Source organism: Petaurus breviceps, unplaced genomic scaffold (assembly GCF_028583685.1).
Source record: "Petaurus breviceps papuanus isolate PSGF00001 unplaced genomic scaffold, PetGlider_PUasm1.0 207, whole genome shotgun sequence".
NCBI lineage: Eukaryota > Metazoa > Chordata > Mammalia > Diprotodontia > Petauridae > Petaurus > Petaurus breviceps.
Genome location: NW_027185850.1, coordinates 11,118,032 through 11,133,178, shown reverse-complemented (window position 1 = coordinate 11,133,178; position 15,147 = coordinate 11,118,032). Strand labels below are relative to the sequence as shown.

The following is a 15,147-nucleotide window of genomic DNA, read 5'->3' as shown; positions in this document are numbered from 1 at the left end:
TTACATTTTTATGTGGCAGAAACTTCAATCTTTAGGGGAAAAAATAGCAGGTTTCTCCTAAATAGTTGCATACAATTTTTAAAAAGTATAATAATTTGTCAGAGTGCACACACACACACACACACACACTCACTCCTTCCAAAATAAGAAATGTATGGGCTAGTGTAGAATGCTGGACTTGCAAATTCTAGGTGACATTGTCAGTTCACTTAACTTGTCCTAGCCTGTTTCCTGCTCCATAAGGTGGGGGGGGGGGGATTGAACCCTGAGCTCACCTTGAATCTCTGGGCTTTTGACTTCTTAGAAATGGAGCCTTCCTTCAGGAGTGGCCAGACTTTCATCTACTCAGTGTATGAACACCAAACTGAACTATAAGGTCACAAGGCTTCCCTCCTCCCTCAGTCCTACCAAGAATATCATTTATTCCATCGTCCTTTCAAGATACTATTCCCTTGCAACTAATTGCCCCTTGGAACGTTGTTTCTCTTAACATCATCTTCATGTTGCAGGCAATAACCAGCACAGGATTCTTAGCCTTTTTGTGGTATGGAGCCTTGGGGACCCTGTGGGTGGATCCCTTCTCAGGATCACATTTTTAAATACAGAAAATAATATATATACAGGCTTACAAAAGAAGCTATTCTATCCATTTCTTTTATCAAAATGTTTTTAAAATTATTTGTCAATGTCATCAAAATATTAAAAAACAAACAAGCGAGTTCATAGAACTGCAGTTAAGAAGCCTTGAATTGTATCAGGAGATCCTGAATTAGACATGGGAGGGGCTTCAGAGGCTGTATAACCCACCCCCTCAGATGCTGTCCCATAGACCTTCCAAGGTCAGAAGATGGGAACACTCCAGTGTTTCCAGCACTCACCAACTGACCCAGCTCATCTTTTCACAAGATGAGAAAGAGAAAAGCTTTGAGGGGGGAAAAATCCGGTGGGAGTACTTGCATTCTCAGAATTTATATTTGTAACTTCTTGCCACAGAAAGGTGTATTAAAAGGACTGAGTAAGGACAGAGTGTGTGCTTGTTGCAATAGCTCTCATCAGCAAGATAACTCTTGAGAGCCTACCTCTCCAAGCATCTGGCTTTCTGCAGGATTCAGATCGAATGTCACCTTCTTCATGAAGCCTTTTTGGGTCTTCCCAGTCAATTGTGTCTTTCCCGCCCCGGCATGAACCATCTATATGTTGTCTCCTCCCTGAGCCCCTGTAAGGAAGGAACTATTCATCCGTGTCTTTCTCTCCCTGACCCCTTGCATCATGCCTGTCTTATTGCAGGGCAGAGCATCAGAGTCAATTATAAATGTTTGTTGCTTGATGAATGTATGAAAAAAACAGTAGGATTGGAGTCATAAGGAATTGGGTTTATGCACCAATTCTGCTGTTTTACTCTGTGATTTTGGTCAATTTTTAAATTGGATTAAATGGCCTGATTAGAAGCAGAGTTTACAGTTCTCTCCAATGAATAAAAACCTCCCTCACATGCTTTATTTTTGCTCCCTATTTGCCAGTAGTTGTTCTGAATATTAATGAATATTACTACACAGAGAAAAAAATTGTTTATGCTATACTTGTGTTTTTTTACCCTGGAATCAAATAATTAATCTTCAATTCCCTTATTCTCATCTCAGATTTTAATAAATTCTGTATTTAACAAACACCGAATAATACAACTGTTTCCATATACAAAGAACCGAAAAAAAGACTAGAAACTAAGGTCACACCCTATACCTATCAGATTGGCAAAGAAGGCAGTGAAGACAAATGACAATTGTTGGAGGGAATCCAGGAAAACAGACAAACAGGCGTGCCCTCAGAGAGGCCAATCCCATTGGTTCAGCCAATGTGGAAGACAATTTGCAATTATGCCCCCAAACCAGTTGACTCAGTGATAATCCTACTGGGCCTAAAGAGACTAAAGAAAGAGGAAAACATTCCTAGCAACTCTTTGTGGTAGCAAAGAGCTAGAAACTAGAGGCGTCCATCAATTTCACAATAGCTGAAAAAATGGCGTATGAATGTAATAGACTATTGACAGTCAATGATAAAAATGACTGTTTCAGAAAAATTGGGGAGGGGCCATATGAATTGATATAGAATGAGGTGAGCGATACTCTGGACAGTTATACAATAATATGCTAAAGATAGACTTTGAAAGATTTAAGAACTCTGATTAGGGCATTGACCAACCCTCATTCCAGAATACTTTTTGAGATCTTTTTCAGGAGGTGATCGGTGGATTCTTTCAACCTCTATTTTGCCCTCTGGTTCTAAAACATTAGGGCAGTTTTCTTTGAGAACTTCCTGGAGGATGATTTCTAGGTTCTTACTTTGATCATGGCTTTCAGGTAGTCCAATAATTTTAAAATTATCTCTCCTGGATCTATTTTCTAGGTCAGTGGTTTTTCCCATGAGATATTTCACATTGCCTTCTCTTCTTTCATTTGTTTGGATCTGTTTAACAGTATTTTGATTTCTCATAAAGTCATTAGCTTCCATTTGCTCCAATATAATTCTGAAGCAATGATTCTCCTCAGTGAGCTTTTGAGATTCTTTTTCCATCTGGCAAATTTGTCTTTTTAAGGCATTCTTCCCCTCATTGCCTTTTTGAGCCTCTTTTGTCATTTGAGTCAGTCTATTTTTTAAGATGTGATTTTCCTCAGTCAGGCTGTTGAGTCTCATTTCGTAATTTTCTTGCATCGTTCTCATTTCTATTCCCAGTTTTTCCTCCACTTCTCTTATCTGTTTCTTAAGGTCCTCTATAGCCTGTAAGCAGCTTGTATTTTCCTTTGAGGCTTTTGATGCAGGAATTCTGACTTCACTGTCTTCCTCCTGTTCCATGCTTTGCTCCTTTTTGTCCCCAAAATAGAAGTCTAATATTGGAATCTTCTGTCTCCTTTGTTTCCTTTGCCTTGTCATGTCACCCCTCAGTCACTTGACCCCTGCGCTTTTTGCCACAGTAGGACTCTGCCACCAGACAGGGGATATTTTGTCCCAAACTCTGGGGTTTTCTCAGCTGCCAGAGGTATTAGATGGGTGTCCTCTCTGAGGTCTCCACATGCTCTGGCAAGCTGGACAGACACCCCAGGACCTCCACCCTAGACTGCAATGCAGATCCAAGCCCGTTAAAGCAAGAGCGATTACCCCTCAGACTGGTGCTTGGTCCCCCTACACTCTGCAGGCCAGGAGCTGAAGCTGCCACATGGCCCTGGCTGGCTGTGCCAGAGTCTCAGCGGCTTCTCACCCCAGGGGGTAAAAGCCATGAACTCTCACTTACTGGGTCCCAAAGTCCAGACTGCACTGACCTCTGACTTTGTCCTTTGCATCTATGTGTTGACAAATCTGGAACTGGCCACAGCTGCTGCTGATCTGGAGTCCCTCCAGTGGGTGGCTGGTCAGGCCTGCCCTGGGGCTAAAGCCTTGGGCATGGGGCTGGGCTCAGCTCCCAGAGTGCTGTGCTGGCCGATTCCTGCTGGCCTGCCAGGCTGTCCTCAGAGGGAAGTTAGCTTCTCTGTGTCATTTTGTGGGTTCTGCATCTCCAAAGTTTGTACAGAGTCCCCTTTTTACATGGATTGGGGAAGGTGGAAGCCAGAGCAGCAGGGAGGTCCTGCTTCTACTCCGCCATCTTGACTCCTCCCCCCAAAATGCAAATTTTAAAAATCAAAAGACTCTATGTTGGAAAAACACTCAGAGACCGTCTTGGTCCATTCTTACCTGGCCAAGAATGCCCTGGATGCAGTATGCCTGACAAGTGGCCATCCAACATTACTTAAAAATCACCAGGGATGGGGCAGCCAGGTGGTGCAGTGAATAGAGTGCCAGCCCTGGAGTCAGGAGGACCTGAGTTCATAAGTGGCCTCAGACACTTAACACTTAATAGCCATGTGACCTTGGGGAAGTCACTTAACCCCAATTGCCCTGCCTTCCTCCCTCCAAAAAAAAAAATACAAAAAACCACCAGGGAGGAGGAAACTATTTCATCAAGTGGACAGAGCACTGGGCCTAGAGTCAGGAAGACCAGAGCTCAAATTTAGCCTCAGATACTTATAAACTGTGTGACCCTGGGTAACTCACTTAACCTGTTTACCTCAGTTTTCTCAGTCGTAAAATGGGGATAATAGCCTTTCTCGGAGACTTGTTGTGAGAATCGGATGAGACAGTATCTGTGAAAAGTGCTTAGCATAGGGCCTGACACATCGTAGGTTTTATACAAATGCTTATTCTTTTTCTCCTTCTGTAAGCCTAGATCCACATTTAAATGGTATCTTAGTACAATTTGTATTTTACTGTGTATTTTATTTCATGCATTTAAAAACGTGGTCCTTAGTAGGGGGGCAGGCAGGGTTCTTAGGCTCCATCAGCCTGGCAGAGGGGCCTATGGCTCCTAATAGGTTAAGATTTCCTGGATTAGAGGATCATCGGTCTGGAACAGGGAGGTACTTCAGAGACCATAGACAGTCTGGCCTCTTGCTTTATAGCCTCAGACAGGTTATGTTGAAGGTCACAAAGCTAAAAAGGGACTGGGTTTGGAAGCGAGGCCTCCAGACTCCTAGTCCTTCCACTGTCTGGCATGGCCTCTCATCACCAATGAAGGCCAAGGGATCCTTCCCAGTCCTTCCAAGGTGGTTGTTTTCATTGAGTTCATTTCAGTTAATTCACTGTCCAGCCCAGGGCATTGTGTAGTGTTTAGTGGGAAGTCAAGTTTATGTAGGAAAGGGCCTTTGCCCTCAAGGAGATTCTAGTCTAGAAATTCTAAGAAATCATAGATAAACATCCAGATAATCATGTCACAAATAGAGTCACAGTCAAGTAACCAGCTAAGGATTATTACTGAACACCTCCCATATGATGAACACTGTGCTAGGCACTGTGGTAACAGAGACAAAACAATGTGGTGCTTCCTGCCCACTAGGAGTTTACAACCGGTTCATAAGGAGCTGACTTTCTAATTGATTAATAGACATTATTAAGTGCCTGCTGTGTACATGTTAGGCATTGGACCACACATGAGGAATAACAAAGACCAAAATTAAACAGTTCCTGCCCCTGTGCAGTTTCCATTCTAGGACTGGGCCTCCTCTGGTCCCGGTGCAGTGTGAACCTCACAAGCCCCTAACAATTCACAGCCCCCATCCTTTTCTCCCCTTTCCCTTGATTTGGGCCTGGTGCAGACTCCAGTGACAAGGCGCACCTTTTCCCTCCTTGCTCCCGGCCTGACCTTGGGAATGGCACATCCTGGGCCCACATACACACCCTTCCCCTCATTGCCTTGTGTCCCCAAGGGAAATCAGCTGAAGGAGATCAAGGCCTGCTCTTGGTGCTTTGTTTAGCTCGGGCTAAAGAGGTCCTCAGCCCACAGGGGTTTGTGCTCGCTCCAGAATTCAGTACTTCTTCAACTTACTGCTCATGTGACCTTGAGCAGGTCAGCTTCCTTATCTGCAAAGGAGAGAGTTGGCACAGATATACTTGGAGGTCCCTCACACCTTTCGGGAGGTATGTCTGTGACCTAGAGGAAGGTGTGCTCCCACCCTAAGATGTTTGTGCGAGTCTATGGGGCAAAGACAAGGAAGTTCCTTTGGCCCAGCCCTTGACCCCCTTTCCACCTCTCCAGCATGTTAGCACTTGCCTTCTGTTTTTTCCATCCTGCTCCTCCCCTGGAATTGCTGCTGCCCAGCAACCGAGCTCCCCCTCACACTCCTCCAGAATATGTGACAGTGAAGCTGGGAAGGGAAAATCCACTCCCGGCCCAAGCCGCCTCCGACTATAAATCACGCCTGTCCACCTGCAGCCTGCCTGTCATCATTCGGCTGCAGCCTGTCTGAATCGAGCTGGGCCAGGCAGCAGCATGCCTGGGACATGACTTAGCCCCTCTGGGACACTTGGCTTCCTTTGATGACGGCAGATCCCGGGAGGCCGGCGGTGTCCCAGAAAAGGCACTAGACTAGGAATCAGGAGGTGGGGGTTCTCTGTTCAGCTCCGCTGGGAGCCAGCCACTGACCCACAGGCAAGGAGTGTGTGTGTGGGCCGGGGCTCCCATCTCAGCGCTGCCTCTTTTCCCTCTTTGTGACTGTGGCTAAGTCACTTCTAGAGGAGTTGCCTCCCCTATAAGCTAAGGGGTTTGGAGCAGATGACCTCCGAGGGCCTTTCTAGGTTTTAACCTATGGTCCTAAAGAGAAGGTGTGAAACCAGAGCCCCGGGGCTGGCAGTCCTCATCTCCTCTCCAGCTTCCAGTGCTAGGAATTTCCTAACTGCAAGCAGCTTGTCCAGAAATTGAACCCCTGACTCCAAGGCAAGGTCTCTGTCCTCATAGCATCTCTACAAACTTAAGTAACCTAGCAAGAGCCTTCATTTACCCAGTGCCATAAAGCTGTTACTAAGCGCCTTGCCTTCTCTGGGGTGTCCCCAAAGTTTCAGTGCAGTGGTCAGCTCTGGAAGCTTGGCTAAGGGACTTAGATTGGAAGGACCTCAGTGGTCCAGCTCTCTGGCTTTCTGGCAAGTCTTTGCTCCAAGGCCTCTTCCGAAGGGCTTCTTTCTGCTTCCTGAGGTGGATCTTTACAAAAGTGGTGCTGCTTCTGCTCCCTTCAGTCATGCCTGTTTCCCCACTTTTTGTCTTTACATCTCATTCTTTCTGCCCTCGAGGGTCAAGCAGAACAGAACTAAGCCTTCCTTCTCTAAAGTAGCCCTTCAGATACTGATGCCTTCAGATGCCTCCCTCCGGCTTTGTCTCCAGGGTAAGCACCTAGTTGGAATGTGAACTGAGAGACAGACAGACAGAGAGAGAGAGAGAGAGAGAGAGAGAGAGAGAGAGAGAGAGAGAGAGAGAGAGAGAAGAGAGAGGGAGAGAGAAAGAGGGAAAGAGGGAAAGAGAGAGAGAAAGAGGGAGAGAGATGGAGAGAGAGAGAGGGAGAGAGAAAAAGAGAGAGAGAGATGGAGAGAGAGAGGGAAAGAGAGAGAAGAAAGGCAGAGACACAGACAGATTTATTGATTTAGAGAAGGGAGAAATTATAATTACAGTTACAAGGCCAATGCCATCCCCTTTTATATAAAATACCCTGAAAAATACCAACAAGCAGAAAGGTCTGGTCTTGAATCAGAAGGCAGCAGGGGAGTTGAGGGAGGGAGGAGTTGTCTGTTAAATTCTTACCATGCTCTAAAAGCTGTAGATATTAAATGCTAACTCCTTTGCATTCAAGAGGTATTTTTCCTCTGAATCCTCAGGCCCCTTGGGTAAAGTGGCTTCATCTCCCAGGCCTGTCAGTTGCATTGTGACATATTTTAAATAAAGATTTTCATGGTATTGAAGGCTCCTTCCACTCTTGGGCTTAGAAAACAGCCATAAATAAGGTGTGTACTTCAGGTTTTCTGTTTGTGCCTTCTAGAGACCCCCTCCTCCTTTGAGTTCCTCCTCCGGGCCCCCACCAGTCTTCTGAAATAGAAAGCTGACGAGGAAATTTTAAAAAGGCTTTGGAAAATAAAGACTTCTGGGAAGCATGCAAATAGGGGGAAAATGTCTATGGGAAAATTAAGGAAGACAAAATTCACCGAGGGAGAAGGCCACTGATGTTGGGATGAAACATTGTCATTGGAGATGATGGCCCACTCTCCTGGGTTCCCTGGGGGCTGGATGCCTGTGTGCTCCCTACCTGCCTATGTCTGACCTCTGACCAGAGGCTGGGCCCCGGCCTTGAACAGACCCATAGATGACAACCTCTTTTGAATCTTTGTCTCATCAGCATTCAGACACACCTCAGGGGCAGAAGGGAGAAGGATAAAGGGAAGGGAGGAGATGAAAAGTTGAGCCTGGCAAGAAAAGTATTTTTAATTGTGCTGGGGAGGGCTGTGGGCCTGCCTCTCCCTGGAGCTTTGTCTCCAGAATCTCCTTTGTTATCTCTCGGTTATATGGACTGAGGTGTAACCTACACTTAATGTACATCCCGCATCTGCTTCTTCATCCAGCTCTGCCCCAAAGGTGATGGATTTGGTTTTTTGTATTAGGTCTCTTGTCTTAATTCCTCTTTCTAATGATTTCCATGCTCTACTTTAAGATTTTTATATTCCCGTATGTGTGTGTGAGCATGTGCACATGAATGTATCTACTGTATACGTGTGTGAGAATATACACACATGCACATGTGTGTGCTGCTGTGCATGCACACATATGTGTCCCAGACCTGGGGTTTTATTAAGGCAGACAATGCTGGACACTATTGTTTGGAAACTTTTTCCAGTAACTCATGTTGGCCCCTTCTGCGTACTTTATAGCCTTAGAGAGTTACCCAGACTTCTGAGAGATGAAAGGACTTGCCCAGGGTCCCATGGCCAGGAATGTCAGAGGCACCCCTTAACCCAGGCTTCCCGACCTTCAATCTAGCCCTCAGTCTAGCACTTCAGTGTTATTGTAGAAGGTTAATAGGTGAGTGAATATGCAGTTTATGAAGCAGTAAGTGCTTACAATGGTTTGGCCGTTCTAAAAAACAAAATTTTAATATACTTTGACCCAGTGATTCCATTTTGAGGTTTATACCCCAAGAAAGTTGGAAAAATAAAATTCATATGACATAAAGGGAGCTGCCATGAATACACAGGGATGAGAACTGAACGAAGAACTCATTCATTTAGGACACTAGGGGATTCTTTCTTTGCCAGGAGAATCCTGTGATCTTTCTTCAGTCCAGAGTCATAGAGACTGTCCTGGAGTCATTTGCCCAGGGTCACACAGCTAGGACACTTCAGAGGCAGGTCTTGTACCGAGGTCTTTCTGGCTTAGATTCCAAGTGTGTGTGTGTGTATGTGAGTGTCCGTGCTGTATATTGAGTATTAGCATGTGTGTGCATTTGTGGACTGTATATTTGTCTGTGAATGTATGTTTGTGTACCTGTGTGCATCTGTGTATGTATGTTTTGGTGCATGTGTGTGTCGGCATGCCCGTACGTGTATTTGTGTATGCATGCATATTTGTATATTGCGTATTTGTTTGTACGTATTTGTGTGTGATTTTGTGTGTGTGTGCATCACAAAGAATGCTGTTGTGAATGTTTGTGTTTTCAGCCACCAGCTCCAAGAGGATAATTCCATCCACTCCACTCCATATAACTCCCATCAAAGTTATATATAAAGAAGGACCACTGGGGAGGCTGGGTGGTGCAGTGAATACAGCAACGGCCCTGGAGTCGGGAGGACCTGAGTTCAAATCCGGCCTCAGACACTTAACACTTATGAACCGTGTGACCTTGGGCAAGTCAACTAACCCCAATTGTCCTCCAAAAACAACAATGACACAAAGATGGATCATTTTAGATCCTTCCTTAAGATCCTGCAGAGGCCCAGCTCCTCCTCTATACCTGGATGTTGCAACAGTCTTAGTGCAGTTTTAAGCTTAAGCAATTTTAAGATAGCTTCCTGAGTCCAAATCTGGCCCCAAATCCCCAGACTCTTAGTAGCAGGGTAACCCTGGGCAAGTCACTTAACTCTGTTTACCTCATTCGTCTCATCTATAAAATGAGCTAGAGAAGGAAATCATGAGCCAATCGAGAATCTCTATCAAGAAAATTCCAAATGGGGTCTTGGGGAGCTGTACAGACCTGAAAAATGACTGAACAACAACATTTTAAGAGAAATCCGCCCTCAAGGAGCTTTCATTCAAATTGGGGAAAATCTCTCACAAAAGGGAGCTAAAAAGTGGGAGAGGGGTGTAGTCATTGAGGTCATGTTATGGAAGTCCAGACAGTCCGCAGCAGAGCCAGGAGGGGAGTAAAGATTGGCCAGTTAGGGACCTTCCCCAGAGTGGAAGCCCGGGTTGGACTCACCAGTGGGAGCTGGGGGCCAGCACAGTGGAGAGAAGTTACAGTGGATGAATGTCCCAGCCTAAGGAGGTCTTGGGAACTGAAGAAATTTCCAAAGTGAGAATGCAGTTGAGGCATGGGGGCAAAGTCACCTAACTTCTGGGGCTCTTGGTTTCTTTGTCTCTAACACATCAGAGATGGTCCAGTTTTTAATCTTATGAACTATGATACAAGGGAAAGTGAGATAATTGCAAAGTTTGTGTCTTAGAAGAACAGTATCCAAAACTTTGGGTTCGGGAGAGAGAAACAGAGAGAGTCGTGCTTTACCTGGTGAGAGGCAAGTCAGGAGTGGCTTCCTGGAGGTGGCATCCTGAGTTGGGCTTTGAAAAAAAGGAATTAAATGCTGAGTGAAGTGAGCAGAACCAGGAGAACGTTGTAACAGTAACATCCACATTGTGCAATGACTAGCTTTGATAGACTTAGCCCTTCTCAGCAATGCAAGAACTGAAGACAACTCTGAAAGACTCATGACAGAAAATGCCATCCACATCCAGAGAAAGAACTCTGGAGTCTGAATGTGAATGGAAGCAGACTATTTGCTCTCTTTTTTTGTTTTGTTTTGTCTTTCCCATGCTTCCTCCCATTCATTCTAATCCTTCTATACAACATGACTAATGTGAAAATATGTTTAATAGGAATGTATATGTAGAGCCCATATCAGATTGCACGCCATCTTGGGGATGGGGGAGGCAGAGAAAATTTAAAACTTATGGAAGTGAATGTTGAAAACTAAAAACAGATAATTTATAAAAAAAGAAGAAGAAAAGAAATCAGGGTGGAATGAAAAAAACACCAGAATGGGGTAGGGGAATGGGAAGGGGGGAGATTGAGGAACATTTTTGGTGCAGGGCTTACAAAAAGGAAAACCTGAAATGAGAAATCTCAGCATGGGAGGAACCACCAAGGACATGTCTTTGTCTTCAGTTTTTGGTGGAACTCTCAGCGACTCCCTGAGGTGGTCACTGCTGGGACTTAAAGGGCCTCCATCCTAGAAAAAACAGACAGGCTGATGCATCAAGGAGAATGAGCATGCTCTGGGTGGGCTGAAGTAGAGGTTCAAAGGCATGAGGAGGGGCAGCCAAGAGATCCACCAGAGGATGGAGGAGGTAGAGGACACAGAGTCAGGTCGCATCCCTGGGGAGACAAGGATGCATCTGCGTCCAGAGGGGCCTTTGAGCAGGAGGGCAAGAACAGGGAGCCGTGATTGTCACTTAGCCTAAAGGCATTTAGAAATGTGGGACAAGCAGCTTTTGTTTGATTCTGGAGATAGAAGCATGGGTAAGTTGGCACATAGGGCAGGCCCCAAAACCTCAGTTCACTTTTAAGCACTGATGACTGTGGTTACACCAGGCGCTTACTGTTCCTTATCTCATTGCCCCATGGATCAGCTTAAAGACATTAAGGAGAATCAGCTGTTTCTGAGCCCAGGTTGGGGGGAGGCGGTTCTTACTCAGGTGTGAGTTTGCCAGCTCTGCTGTCATGCCCTAGAAGGGCCCCAGTCATCAAGGTTTCATGGGAGATGAAATGTTCTAGAGGGAGTGATTTCTTGTAGATTCCAGAAAGGAGTGGGACATGGTGCTGGATCTGCTGACTGGGGGGATGTCCCCAACTCTGCCCTAGACCTTCTCTTCTCCCTCTGTGCACTCTGTGGTGAGCTCAGCAGCTTCCCTGGCAGGAAGGAGAGAAGATGCTGGGCATGTCTAGAGCACAGACCTCCTATGCCTGGAAAGCCTGAGCCTTCAAATCTGGAGGCGTTTCTCAGGTGCCACATTCATTCATTAGGTAAATGACATCTCCTTTGAAACCATAGAGATCAGTTCAGGCAAGGCTGTATAAAATTACTTATTCAGTTATTCATTCATAATTGCATAAATTATATATTCGTCTATACTTTTATATATGACTGTAGTGTCAAAACATGTAGGAAATATTTAGCTCTCTCTCTGTCTCTGTCTCTCCCTACATCTCTCCCTCTCTCCATGTGAGCACACATGTTTGGCATTTTTAGCAAAACTGAGAACCTTGGAGACAGCTAGTGAGTGGATTCAGGGCTGGGCTTGGAGTGAGGAAGACCTGAGTTCAAATATTACACTCAATGCTTTGCTTGGGAGTGTGACCCTGAGCTGGTCACATAAGCTGGCTGGTCTTAAGTTTCCTCTTCTGTGAAGGAGGGGGTTTGACTCTAAGGTGACTTCCAGCTCCAAATCCATGTTCCTTTCATGGCTTATTCAGGGGACCCTTAGAAACCTGAAGAAAGCAATAGCAGCAAAATCACATTTAGACATTATCCTGCCTAGGAAATGGAAGTTTCTCAGATTCCGCCTCTTGTTATCGGCCTGCCTGCTGCTGGGTAGATGCGTAACCTGATGGAAATGATTAGCAATCCTCTGGTGTACTGATAATAAATCATTCTCCACAACCAATTAGCTATAATTCTATAAGTCATTTCTTTGGCACAACATTCTATTAGCCAACAGGGCCCTTGGAGACACGGAATTGAGCTGTTGTGTTTGATGGGAACAATGCAGGCAAACACAGGGCCTGCTCTCTCCAATTGGGCCTCATTATTCCTGGTCAAAAGTCAATCATGATGGAGTGAGCTGCTCTCAGTAGTTAGCAAAGACATTCATTTGTTGGGCCTGACAACCTTGCAGGTGAACGGGGCCTTCTCACTAGACAAATGTGCTTTCAGGTTCATTGTTTTTTTCTTATTTATTCATTTGCATGGGAGAAGGAAAAGTTGTGCGTGTGTGTGTGTGTGTGTGTGTGTGTGTTTTAAAGAGGCCCACTTCAACAACAATAACACAACAAAACCCCCAAATTTTAATTAGAAGCCAGAAAAGGGACTTGCATCATTATGCTGGGGAGTCAAATAAAACATTTCAACATTCATTGTGAGCAATAAAATGGGAAAAGATCAGGCACTCTTGCCCATGTCTGTGTGTCCTGCAGCCCTCCGGCTGTAGGCCGGCGAAGCCCATGACCCCTTCAAAGAATCATATCTTTAAATGGAGGAAATAGGTCAGATTACAAAGGAGGTCAAAGATGAGGCAGGTCATGGATCCCTTTAAATCTACCCACAGACCTGAGGTGGACTCCAGGTTAAGAATCCCTGTTCTAGAGTGAAAAGAAAGGGAATTGTCCTGGAATGGTGGGTAGTGACTCTTCCAAAGAGTTCACTTTCTGGAGGACTTTACTTCTAACGGTGATGGGAAAAAACAAAGCCACGTGTGTGAGGTAGACTCAAGACTTGGGGAAACTTGGACAAAAGCTTACAATTCGGCTGATTTAACTACAGAGTTTATTATATGTAAGTTGTATATTATGTATAATTTATTATTATATAATAATAAATTATAAATTTATTATATATTGTATATATAAATTTATTATATATTGCATATTATATGTAATATACAAATGCTGTGAATATACTCATACAAGTAAGATATAAAGAGATGTGCTATTATGGGCCCATCTCACCATCACTCACTAGGCCCACATCCTTGTCTGGCCCAGTGAATTACTGCTTCTAGGAGACTGATTCTGTTGAAAAAATAAATGAACCCCACTCTCCATCTCTGCTTCCACAGAATCATAGATATAATAACAGTTGTCACTTCAGTCATGTTTGACTTCCTGACCCATTTGGGGTTTTCTTGGCAAAGATACGGGAGTGGTCTGCCATTTTCTTCTTCAGTTCATTTGACAGATGAGGAAACTGAGGCAGACAGGGTAAAGTGACTCGCCCAGGGTCACGCAGCTAGTAAGAGTCTGAGGCCAGATTTGAACTCGGGAAGATGAGTCTTCCTGACTCCAGGCTCTGGCACTCTATGTACTGTGTCACCGAGCTGCCCTAACAATAAGATACCATTTATATGTGTGTCACTTGAAGGTTTACACAGCACTTCACAAATCTCAGTTAATCCTCACAACAGCCCTAGGAGGGAGATGCTGCCATTATTGTCTCCATTTTTACAATCGAGGAAATTAAGGCAGATGGGATTTAATTATCAAAGATTACACAGTTATCTAAGGCTGAATTTGAACTGGGGTCTTCTCGATTCCAGGACCAGTGCCCCCAGCTGCCTTTTCTAACCAGCCCAGGATGGCTTCCCCCTTCCACACATTCCTCTATTAATCAGCATTCTCAGGGAATGTAGATGAATTGGAGTCTCACTTTAGGCAGGACAAATTAAAGAAAATCTCCTGGAATTTAAACCAAATAGCAGATCTCAGGGCCAAGCATGAAATGATGGAAAAAGCACAGGGTATGGATTTGCAACCTGGTTGTGGTACGGGGCACCTGTGTGATCTTGGAAGAGTAATTTGACTTCTTTCTGCCTCAGTTTCCTCATTTATAAAATGAGAAACTTGGACTGGATGAGCTCTAAGGTTCCACAAAGATGTAATTTACAATCCTCTGTCTTCTGCTGTCTTCCTTGATAAACCTGTAACTCCACAGTGCCGCTGATGGCCTCACCTTTGCCCTCCTCCCTCACTGTCCCTGCGATGCTGACCCGTCCATGGCCAGCATCATCATTCCCAGTCTCCCCATGTCTGTCACCTTGACGTGGCACGTCCTCCTCTCCTCCAACCCCACTGCCCTGCCATTACTCCTGACTCTCCAAACTTTTCTGTCTTGCTCCCCTTCCCCTACTTTTCCATCTCCCTTTCATATACTGTCTTCCCTCTTTAGAATGGAGGTCCCTTGAGGGTTTTGGCTTTTTAAAAATTATTATTTCTAGACTTTAGCCTAGTGTCTGGCACATAAAAAAATGAGTAATAGGGGCAGCTAGGTGGCGCAGTGAATAGAGCACTTGGCCCTGGAGTCAAGAAGACCTGAGTTCAAATCCGGCCTCAAACATTTAACACAAAAACTAGCCGTGTGACCTTGGGCAAGTCACCTGACCCCAATTGCCCTCAAAAAAAAAAAGATTAATATGTACCTTAAGTGTGTGTGGAAGGTGTTTGTCAATTCACTATCTCAATTATTTTCTAAAATAAAATTCCTCTCTTTTGCCGTGTATTCCTCCTCCTCCCTTCCAGTTTAAGATCAGGGAGTGTCACTTCTGTATTTGCATCCACAGTCCTTAGCCTAGCACCTGGCACATAGTAGGCATTTTACAAATACTTTTCATTCATCGATTCTCAGGAGTCTGTGGGAGGATCTTCTTGGTAGTTTTCTGGCTAGCCTGTGCAGGACACTTGAGTGTCCATAACAGAGAGCTCCAGACATTTTTATTTGGGAGCAGCCTGTGGTGGTGGATAGAAGGCTGGACACTGAGGGAGAAAG

General features: G+C 44.9%; 1 protein-coding gene across 1 annotated transcript in view; it reads left to right on the top strand.

Moving 5' to 3' along the window:
• LOC138164897 (VWFA and cache domain-containing protein 1) overlaps positions 1–15,147 on the top strand; it is a 244,300-nt gene that overhangs the window by 115,850 nt on the left and 113,303 nt on the right. The gene's annotated exons all lie outside the window — the stretch shown is intronic.